Here is a 10,562-nt window from a genome sequence, read left to right as displayed (position 1 = left end):
TGTTTTTGTGCTGTGCAATGGATAGATGTCTGGCAACACAAAAAGAGAATTTGGCATGTATGGACAAAACGTAACTCCTTTTCAGGGTAAAAAATCGCTTCAGTGGAGAACCTGCTTAGTCTTGTTACATTTCAGCCTCCTAGGAGAGAAATGCAGAGCCATTTATCCACAGTTGTACTGTCTGGGGTTGGTGTGTTGAACAAGCTCTTTTGTGCATATGTGCGGTTTTCACTGAGACCATTAATCACTACTCGGAATATTTGTTCTTAGTCTTATCCAAATTGATAAGCATAGCTGTAGGGGAATCTATGTGGAAATTCAAATTTCCAAAGGTTTGGCAGTTTCTCTTTAATTGGTCCTTGGAGTATCTCAGGTTTCTCTAATTTATCTTTAAGAAGCTGGGCAAAATTCTGGCAGTAGAAGCAGTTTTCTCTGGCCCGATAAATTGGAGAAAACCACCACTCAGGCACTTAAGTAAACCTCTTGCAAATGCAGACCACTTCTGAACAGGGATGAGCCCTAATGTACCCTCCAGCTACAGACACAAAAGTCATTCTTCAAAGATAAAAATGCCCCAGCTGTGTTTTTGCTTGCCGCTTTGACTCTCTTCTTCCAGGCAAGAACAAGGGAAGAAATCACACTTCTAAGCCAACGAAAACAGATTCCAAAATAAGTTATGTTCAAGCTGTGATTCTGGGGGTCAAGTGAAAAATGATGTTACAGTTTCCAGAGTGCCTTCTGCATGGCGCTCTCAACCAAGGATGACACAGCACGCTCCACGAGGGTTCATTGTTGGAAGTGCCCAGTGCTGAGTAGATACAGGTGTTTAGAAAGAGTCATGGCAAAGAACTGAGTCTTCTAAGATGATAACATCGTTTATAGAGACGTACCTAGGTTACAAATCTAGACTCCAGAGTTGTATAGAAATGATTTATAAAAAAAAAAAAAAAAAAAAAAACTTTACTTTTAGGCTCTTTGGCTATGTCACTTGGCAATTTTATGACGTAATTTTCTTGTTTATAAAGGGGGATCATAATGAGCTCCCTTAGTCATAAAGCTGTTCTGAAGAATTAAGAAATGTTTGTAAGGCACTTGGTGAGTATTCAACAGTGTGTCAACATGCAATTGCTATTGTTACTAGCAAGATGTTCTGGGCCTGGACTGCATCTAGTTCCAGAACACTTAGTCATAGACTGAGCATATCTAAATACTGCAGTTGTCCATATCCCACAGTTGGCTATTTTGTCTTTTTTAAAGAACACGAACATTGTTAAGTTATACTTTTCAAAGGTGGTTACAGTAGTATTTCTCCTCTAGTGTGTTATGTGAAAATGTCCCTGGAAACTACACTCAGAAAGAGGATTCTGACTTTGGGTGGGCTTATGACTATGTCAACTAACATAAAATAGTAGAAGTGACACTGACTTCAGAGATCAGGAAGGGCTGTCACATGATTGACTGGGAGTGCTATCTGTCTTCCCTGAGGTTCTCTGACACATTCTTCATTTGGGTATGTAGGTTGGTAGGACAGAGTATACACGCCTCCTGCCCCTAATGCTACTACTGTGTCATGGGATTCAGAGCCTACTATCAAGTCCCTGCAAGGAAACATTCCCTATTAAAGTCTTAAAGTAGGTCTGGAGAGATAGCACAGCTGTTAAAACACTAGCTGCTCTTCCGGAGGACCCAGGTTTGATTCCCAGCATCCACATAGTGGTTTACAACTGCTTGTAATTCCAGTTTCTTGGACTCTAACACATTCTTTTGGCCTCTGAGAGTACCAGGTATGCACATGGTACACAGCCAAACTTGTAGGCAAAACACCCAACACAAAATAAAAGTAAAAATATCCTGTAAGAAAAAAAGTACAAGTCATGAGCCCAATGCTATAGTTGGATGATCCAAGACTTATATAACAAGCAATACAAGGTTACAATTCTGAATTAGTGCTGTCTACTTGACTAGTTTGTACCTAACTGTGCTCAGCAATTGGGATTCTACTGATATTCTAAGATACCATGGTTACTGTTTTGTAACCATGATAATCACAGAGCCCAGAAGATTGGCTTCTAAGTGGACAGTGGAAGACAGTTGATTTTCTTGTTCTCAGGATTCATCACTTTGAGCTCAAGGATCTAGCTGGACTAGACCTTCCAGTGTGCTGCCAAGGACGAGGAGCAGGGAGGGTATGGTCTGCAAAAGTCACAGACACTAAGCCATGAGAACAGGAGTGTTGGCAGGTCTTCCTGGGCCCCAAATAACCTTTCATGTTGTTCCCTTTTCAGCTTGGGAAAGACACTGTCCCTGATCTCTGGCTTTTAATTTGCAGCATCGGTCAGGACATTCATCTCTGTTTCATACTAGACATTAAAAAACATTGATCAGACAACGAAGACAAATGACCTGTTCTGTTCCTTGGCCGTCACAGAGCTTTCAAATTCAATAGTCCTGCCAAAACTATTCTAAAACAGCGTTTTACCGTTCCCCTGGGTGAACACAATGCAATGCCCTCCTGGGCCTGCCTAGTCGTTTTCTTATATCTCATGGACATAGCCTGGGACTTAGTAATTCATATAAAGGCTTTCATTCTGATGTGTGTGTTTCTTCTAAGTGTTCCTCTGAGTATACCATGCTGTAATCAGCTAAATACATCCATTTAGAATGCATTTCTCACTGAGGGAATTTAGCTACAGTTTAATACAAATGAAGCTTATATTTTTCCCTAATTCATTATAAAGAAGGTAAACACTGTTAATATGCTGGCATTAGAGGAAACTCGCAGCTTTGCTCATGTTGGGAGACTTCATTCCCCAGGGAGACATAAACAATGTCTACCCCCTCCTTGTAAGGTCAGTAACAAACAAAAGTACCATTCCACTGAAGTTGACTCTGGGGACCGGGGCTTACTTACAGTGCATGGATAAGGGGTTGCTTACAGGAGTATGAGTGACCCCAAAGCTGCTGTATTAAACTTTCTTTACCCAGCATAGATGATGGCTTCCATGTGGTTTCATTGATGGAGCTTAGCTTCCAGGGGTGGCTAGTTTTATGTCAGCTTGACACAAGCAAATGTCATCTGAAAAGAAGGAACTTCCATTGAGAAAATGCCCCCATAGGACATTTTCTTAGTGATTGATGGTTGAAAGATGGGAGAAAGCCTTACCCATGATGGGTGGTGCCATCCCTGGTCTGGTGTTCCTGGGTCCTGTAAGAAAGCAGGCTGAGAAAGCCATGAGGAACAAGCCAGTAAACAGCACCCCTCCATGGCTTCTGTGTCAGCTCCTGCCTCCAGGTTCCTGCCCTGTTTGAGGTCCTGTCCTGTCTCCCTTCCACGAAGAACAGTGATGTGGAAGTGTAAGTCAAGTAAACCCTTTCCTCCCCAACTTGCTTTTTGGACGTGGGTTTCATCACAGCAATAGAAAACCCTAATTGAAACACTTCTCTAGCCTATGTACTCCATCACCTCCTATGACCCCTGGAGGTCACGTTAATTAGGGCAGAACTGCATACAAATGGTTGAGAGGTACAGAATATAGCAGCTGGAATCTCTGATGACAGTACAATGATTCTCTCCACCTCCTCTTTTTGTAAGTGAATGTCAAGATGGAGATGGTCCCTTAAAGCAGGCAGGGCTGACCTAATGAAGGTGGCAGCTGCTTTGCTCAGGGGACAGTTCTACAGTAATCCCCCTTTCCGGTAGCTATGGCAATTCATGAACTTAGGAGAAGTCTTACTAATCAGGTACTTGAGGGGCAAGAATCCACAAGTTTCTCTTATCTGATTCACAGGAATAGGAAGAAAGTCATTTCAAGAATTTGCAGGAGCTATTTATATTTCCAAGAACAGCTAATATTTGGAATGACAGAGCACCATTTGGCTTCTGGGCAAATTAAACTCTTGATTCTGGTAGGCCCTGTTAGGAAAAAGCTCACACAGATGGCTTGGGAAGTGTCCCTGATAAGAACAGTGTAGGCTCAACCTGAGCTCCACCATCCAAATAGATGCAGATTCAGGCAGCTTTCTATGCATTAATTTCTCTATTTACAAAACAGGAGCAACCATCAGTAAAGATGTGATAATTAATAACATATTACATATAATCTGTATTAGTTACTCTGTAAATTTTTATGAATGAACAGTTCACTGTTAGAGTAAAATTATACATAATGTTATAATAGTTACTCTGAAGGTTTTATGATTGCACAACTTACTTTTTAGAGAATACAAACAAGATCTAATCCCATTCCAATGGTTCATTAAGATAATCTTGACAAATATAGTATGTACTCACTCATAAGTGAATACCAGACATAAAGCAAAAGACACCCAGCCTAAAATCCACAACTCCAGAGAAGTTAGAATCCTCTTCCAGAAACAAATGGAAGCAGATACAGAAATCTACAACTAACCAGTGGGCCAAGCTCTTGGAGTACAATCAAAGTGAGGGAGGAGCGATAATATGAACAAAGGAGTCAAGACCATTCTGTGGGGAAACCCACAGAATCAGCTGACCTGAGCTAGTGAGAGATCACTGACTCAGGTCTGACAAATGGGGAACCTGCATAAGACTGAACTAGACTCCCTTAATATAGGTGACAATGGTGCGACTGGGACAATACATGAGGCGACTGGCAGTGGGTCCAAGATCTAACTCTAATGGACAAACTGACTTAGTGGAGCCAATTCTACATGGAGAGATACCTTGTTCAATCTAGACACAGGGGTGTGTGTGGGGGGTGGAGAGGCGCCTTGGTCCTGCCTCAACAAGATGATGGGACAGACTTAGTAGACTTCCTAAGGGAGGCCTTACCCTCTCCAAGGAGCAGATGGGAGGTGGGAGGAAATTGGGGGGAGCAGGATAAGAGAAGGGAGGGGGAACTGGGATTGGAATGTAAAAAATAAATTAATAAAAAAGTAAATGAAAAAATCTTGACAAGTTATTTGAATAAAGATGTGTTTTAATTTCTAGGTTGTCCTGCTGAAGGTGGTGTCTGCCTCTCTAGACCTTCAGTAGAAAGTTCTTCCCAGAGCTGAGACTCCTAAATGCTCATGGCAAAGACCTTCTTCTATCCTTCCTCCTGACTTACACTCGACTCCAGCAGTTTACACTGTGAATTCCAGCCTGCTTTCTGCTTTGTGCAGAGACCACTTGATTCTGGAGAGGAACATTCCTGATGTCCTCAAAATACCAATGTAAAAAACCAGTCCTGAGTTTCCCAAACTCAAGATGTAATGGTACTTTAGCTCTTGGTTACTTCAAAAATCTACCCAAATATTGCACTAATGTCTCAACTGCCATGCCCCTTTCCTAGATTCAAAGTATTTTCTTAGATTGGGTCTTTTTCAGATCTAGAGGATAGTGTACAGGTAAACAGCCTCTTAGCAGCAGCAGTTGTGAATGACTACAGAAGGCCTCAGTGACACACTCCCACTCTAGTGGCTGAACTACAAGAATAGGACATTTATGTCATGACACCCTGTGCCAGGGCAAGTCAAGAGACTTTCAAGTGAACTAAATCTACATAAAATCAGATCTTAATCACTGCCCTTAATCACTAGGGCAGTAACTGATTGCTGCATCAGCAGGAATCCTGCTGGCTTCTTCTTTGTGCTGTTTCCTTCTAGGACATTGCTAAGCCAACATATCACGGGTGCAAAGTAATTTCAGGGCCTACTAGCAATTGGCATTTAGAAACTAGTAACTAGTACTGGATTCTTGACTCTCATCCCACAGTGGAACATAATGCTATCTACGAAGAAGCCAATGGTGCAAGATAAATTTGAGCTTTTACAGTGAGAATTTGCTGCACGCTTGTCTAGAAGGAAAAGTATCTAGACTCCACAGTCTGGTGTCCTGGAGATGAAGCCTACTGTTTGCTGAGTGTTCTGACTTCCACTGTGGCTGCTGGGCATTTGCCTCACAAGGCTCCTGTGATGTGCAAACCCAGCAGTAAAAGCATAATATTGATCTGAATTTCCTCCCACTCTTAGAATTGGGCCTTCTGTTCATTTTCTGTTTCTGCAAGCCTGCAATTACAGTGCTTTAACATTTGAGTAAAAGAAAATGCTGCAGCAGGGTCACGTCGGCGTGCATGGTTCCTCAACGGTCTGGAGGTTAACATTATAACTCAGCTTTTTGTGCTTGAGTGAGATTATATAATGTCACATTAAAGTATATAACAATTGCTATAAGTTCCTTTTCCTTGTAATTAATGTTGCATACTCAGTGCCCAGTTTAGGGCCTAGTAGATCTTCCTGGTGCCTTTCACTCATCTCTAAGGCAAGCAACATTACCTGATGATCACGAATGTCCACTCCTTGCTTGGGTTCGGATCTTGCCTTTACTACTCAATAATGAAGTGATCTCATCAACAAAACTGGGGGGGGGGACATTAGTTCATTTGTTCATTTGTACTTGCTGAATGCCCTATATGTACCAGAAACTTTGCTCTTCACACATAGTATAAAATATTATGTGGTCATACATACATTTGCACATGGAGGGTACTTCCGGATTGCTTCCTTCAGATTTATTCTAACTTTGGTAGTGAATCAGGTTTGGCTTTTTGAAGAAAAAAAATCCAATTGTGTATGTTATGGATGTGTGTTCATGTTTACTTGTGTTAGGGAAGATGATAAAGTACAACATGAAAGTCAGGAGACAATCTTAGGTGTCATGTTCTTACTTTGCCCCTTGCTTGAAATAGGGTCTCTTGTTTGCTCCTGCTAACACCAGGCTATACGACAGACCGGTTACCAGGGGTATGCCTGTCTCTTTCTCCCATCTTGAGTAGGTTTGCTGGGATTACAGATGTGCTACAATATCAGCCATTGCTTGGGTGTCTCAACTCAGGTCCTTATATTTGCTGGTAAATGCTGTATCCACTGTGCCATCTCTGATAGCCTGAGCCAATTTTTTTTTAACTGTTCGTTTCTTGCTTTTGAAGTACCTGATGTCATCCTTAGCCTGAAATTCTTTGCCATAGTCCTTAACCTCTACAGAGCACTGCAACCCACTTTCCTGGGTTTCCCCTCTTGGTCAGTTTTGCAGAGGCCTGCCTGTTCCCTTAGGTTCTTCTTGTCATCATCCTTAATTGGGCGGATGTTATGCTCAACACAAAGGGCCTTTCCCACTTGATGCACATAGGCTCATCACAATTGGAGGCAAGCACACAAAGCTGGGTTTGGTACTTGTTGAAGGCCTTGGTAACCTCGCTGTTTGTGCTACAACAGTGGTTTTCAACCTCCCTAATGCATCAACCATTTAGTACATGTTGCTCATGCTGTGGTTTACCCCCAACCATAAAATTATTCTCATTGCTACTTCATAACTATAATTTTGCTACCATTATGAATTGTATTGTAAACAACTGTGTTTTCCAATGATCTTAGGTGACCCCTATGAAGAAGGTCATTCAGCCTCAAAGGGGTTGTGACCCACAGGTTGAGAACCACTGTGCTAAACCATCATAGTTAAGAGCATTCTCTAGCCCATGCCCTGAAGCAGTACTAATGTCCATGTCACCTCCAGCAGGAGTGCCTTCCTTGACCATGGTGGTGGCTTATGGGTGAGAATGAGTCTTGAGCACCATGAAAACTCCACTTTCCTGTCATAGTAACAGAGAAAGAGTTATTTGTTGAGTTATTTTAATCTTTGGTAATCACTAACAGATTACAAAGTGCTTAGAATAAATGAATCTAATATATGTACTTATTTTCTACTCAATAGATTGGGTAAAATAATATATAGAATTTTTAATTAAAGTGTAAATTGTGAAATTATACTTGAGCATTGTTGACTAGAATTATTTAAAAGGGCTATGTAAGAAGCAATTAATTTTTTAAGCATAATAAGCAGTTCTTTTTTTCTTTTTTGTTTGTTTGCTTTGTTTTGTTTTGTTTTTCAAGGCAGGGTTTCTTTCTGTAGCCCTGGCTGTCATGCAACTCACTCTGCAGACCAGGCTGGCCTTGAACTCACAGAGATCTGCCTGTTTTTGTCTCCTGAGTGCTGGGATTAAAGGAATGAGCCACCACTGTTGGACAATAAGCAGTTCTTATGAACAAAGCAGTCAAGAGATTTGAAGTTCACATTATCATGGAAAAATTAATGGCAAACATTTTTTTGAATCTGGAGAGGGTAAATTAAAAGCACATCTGAGTAATGAAGAGCACAGATGCAGATTTGGGGCTGGGGAGACCACTGATGGGTTGAAGAACTTGCTGCTCTTTCAGAGGACCTGGGTTTCGTTCCTGGCACCCATGTCCAGTGGCCTACAACTGCCTGTAACTCCAGCTCCTGGTGGATCCAATACCCCTTCTGGCCTATGCCAGCTGACACACATGCATAAATACCAACTAAAAAAGAACAGAAACTTGGAGTAAATGTTTTTATTTTAAGCAATGTATTTGCAAGCAAAGGAATCAAAACATACATGAAGGGATTATAAAAAGTAGCCTGTTAATAAAATCAGCTGTTTCACAAATTGGAAAAGTTAAAATGTGTTAATAATTTGTGAATCTTTTCCAATTATACTGTGTCCAACAGCTTGTCTCCTTTGGGTCTTTTCCAAAGTCTTATCTCCATGAAATAAATTTTATGATATAAAGCTGGTCTTTGTGCCCCTCAGATATTTTATTGTTTTATTAAGTCTATGCAAAATTTCAAATACAAGGGCATAAGGGCATAAATAATTTTTTTTAAATTGAAGTATTGATGTTGGGGGAGGGGACAAAAGAGGAATTGGGTGGGAAAGTGATGTAATTATATTTTAATTAAACATTTTTAGTAAAAATGCAAAACCTCAAAACAGAAAAAAAAATAAATAAAATTATGGTCTTTCGGAGGAATTATTAACACAAATGATTCCAATATCAGCCATATCATGACATCACTTTAAGTCAATCTGTTACTCTTTAAGAATGCCTTGAAATGAATTCTATTGACAAGCTATAATAATTTAAGAAAATAAGTTCATGTTTTGTGCCTATATGCATGTTAGAGTTGTTTATTCTAACACGCAGGGACAAGCAGTCCCTTGAAGACTGGTGACTCTAAAGGCAAGCAGTGAGCTTGAAGGGTTCTTCTTATATGCACTTAGTGTCTCTTGTTTCTAGGGAATTCTTAAGGCAGAAAAAGAGCTAAGTTCTTTCAGACCCTCAGAAGCCCTCCTCCTCCTCCTCCTCCTCCTCCTCCTCCTCCTCCTCCTCCTCCTCCTCCTCTTCCTGCTCATCTTCTTCTTCTTCTTCTTCTTCCCCTTCTTCTTTTGTTTTTTTCCTGGTGTGGACCCAAAGACTATACTAATTAGATTCCCTCTCAATATAGAAAAGGCTACAGCCCATGGATTTCAATTATAAACTCTGGTTAAGACCATGGCCTCTGTTGAACCACATTAATTCTCCCAGCTGCTTAAATAACATTAGTCAAAATAAAAATCGAGTTGTGACAGCATATTGTAAGCAAGCCATTTTTAGTTGGGAACACGTGGAGATGGTTAATGTGTTTGTTGAAGGGGTTAGTTAGTGTGATAGGTTCTTCGAGTTGTAATTGTATTTAGACATACTCTGTACAACATTGACAATGACAAGGTAAAAAACATCCTTTGTTGATTCGTGAAAGCCTGGGGGAGAGTTAGGTATGTGTTGATCTGGGCATTGAAATGGCTCTTAAAGCACAATAACAAAGGGTCTCGGGACTCAACTTCAATCAATGTTGCAGATGCTGACCCGTTCCCCTGAGGAATTTATCATTAAGAGAGGAAGGAGGTGAGCCTGCACTGTTCTCTGAAAAACTGAAAACTGATATGTGTCCATCCTGCTGGGCAAACACAGAGCTTTTGAAATATCTTGAGAACCTCTACGTAGTTTTGTACAAGTGGGAATGATGTGGAGAGTTGCAGTCAAGATTGACATCAAGATGTTCTTGAATAGATTTCCTAAGTGATCACATGCTGGTAAATGTACAACTTTCCGGAAATGCCCTGCTCAAATATCATAGCAGCCACCTAGCTACCTTCAGTGAAGTACCAAGCAGAGACTGTGTACAAATTAGATATAAATATATATCTCACAGCCATGTGACCTACCTTCAAACTCTGATGAATAAATGAGACAACTCCAAGCAAATGACTGATGAAAGCAAGGGTCGGGGGAGGGGAATGGTGATGGTGGTGGTGGTGAAGGATTCTTCTCTAAACAAGAAACAAATGAAGACATTGAAAAAACTGGTTCATTCATAGTGAAAACACAAGCAATACTTTATAGATGCTAATCTCTTGATTTCAGCGATACTTGTGTTTTCAAATTGCGTCATTAGATGCAGTGAGCATTTCAGAGAGCTGGTACAAAATATTCTTGAATGAACTGGGACATGATCAAAGTATAGGAAGTTTTCCCTTTTGGCTCACTATCTAAAAGCATCAGCTCTGGCATGAGGAAGCTTTCGTGAAGGAAACTGTGACTATATTATTTTTGGCAATGGAGTTTGAACATTTTTTTTTTTATGTGCCAACTCTTAGCCCTTTGCATGGAGTTCTGGGAGCTTCACAGTATGGTCCAAACTTACT

General features: G+C 40.7%; 1 pseudogene; it reads right to left on the bottom strand.

The window, feature by feature from the left end:
- Positions 1 to 6,505: 6,505 nt before the first annotated feature.
- LOC107979261 lies at positions 6,506 to 7,597 on the bottom strand (annotated as a pseudogene).
- Positions 7,598 to 10,562: the final 2,965 nt, after the last annotated feature.

The sequence above is a fragment of the Cricetulus griseus genome, assembly GCF_003668045.3.
Source record: "Cricetulus griseus strain 17A/GY chromosome 1 unlocalized genomic scaffold, alternate assembly CriGri-PICRH-1.0 chr1_0, whole genome shotgun sequence".
Lineage (NCBI taxonomy): Eukaryota > Metazoa > Chordata > Mammalia > Rodentia > Cricetidae > Cricetulus > Cricetulus griseus.
The sequence above is the reverse complement of the archived record's forward strand: the minus strand, read 5'-3'. Positions and strand labels throughout refer to the sequence as shown.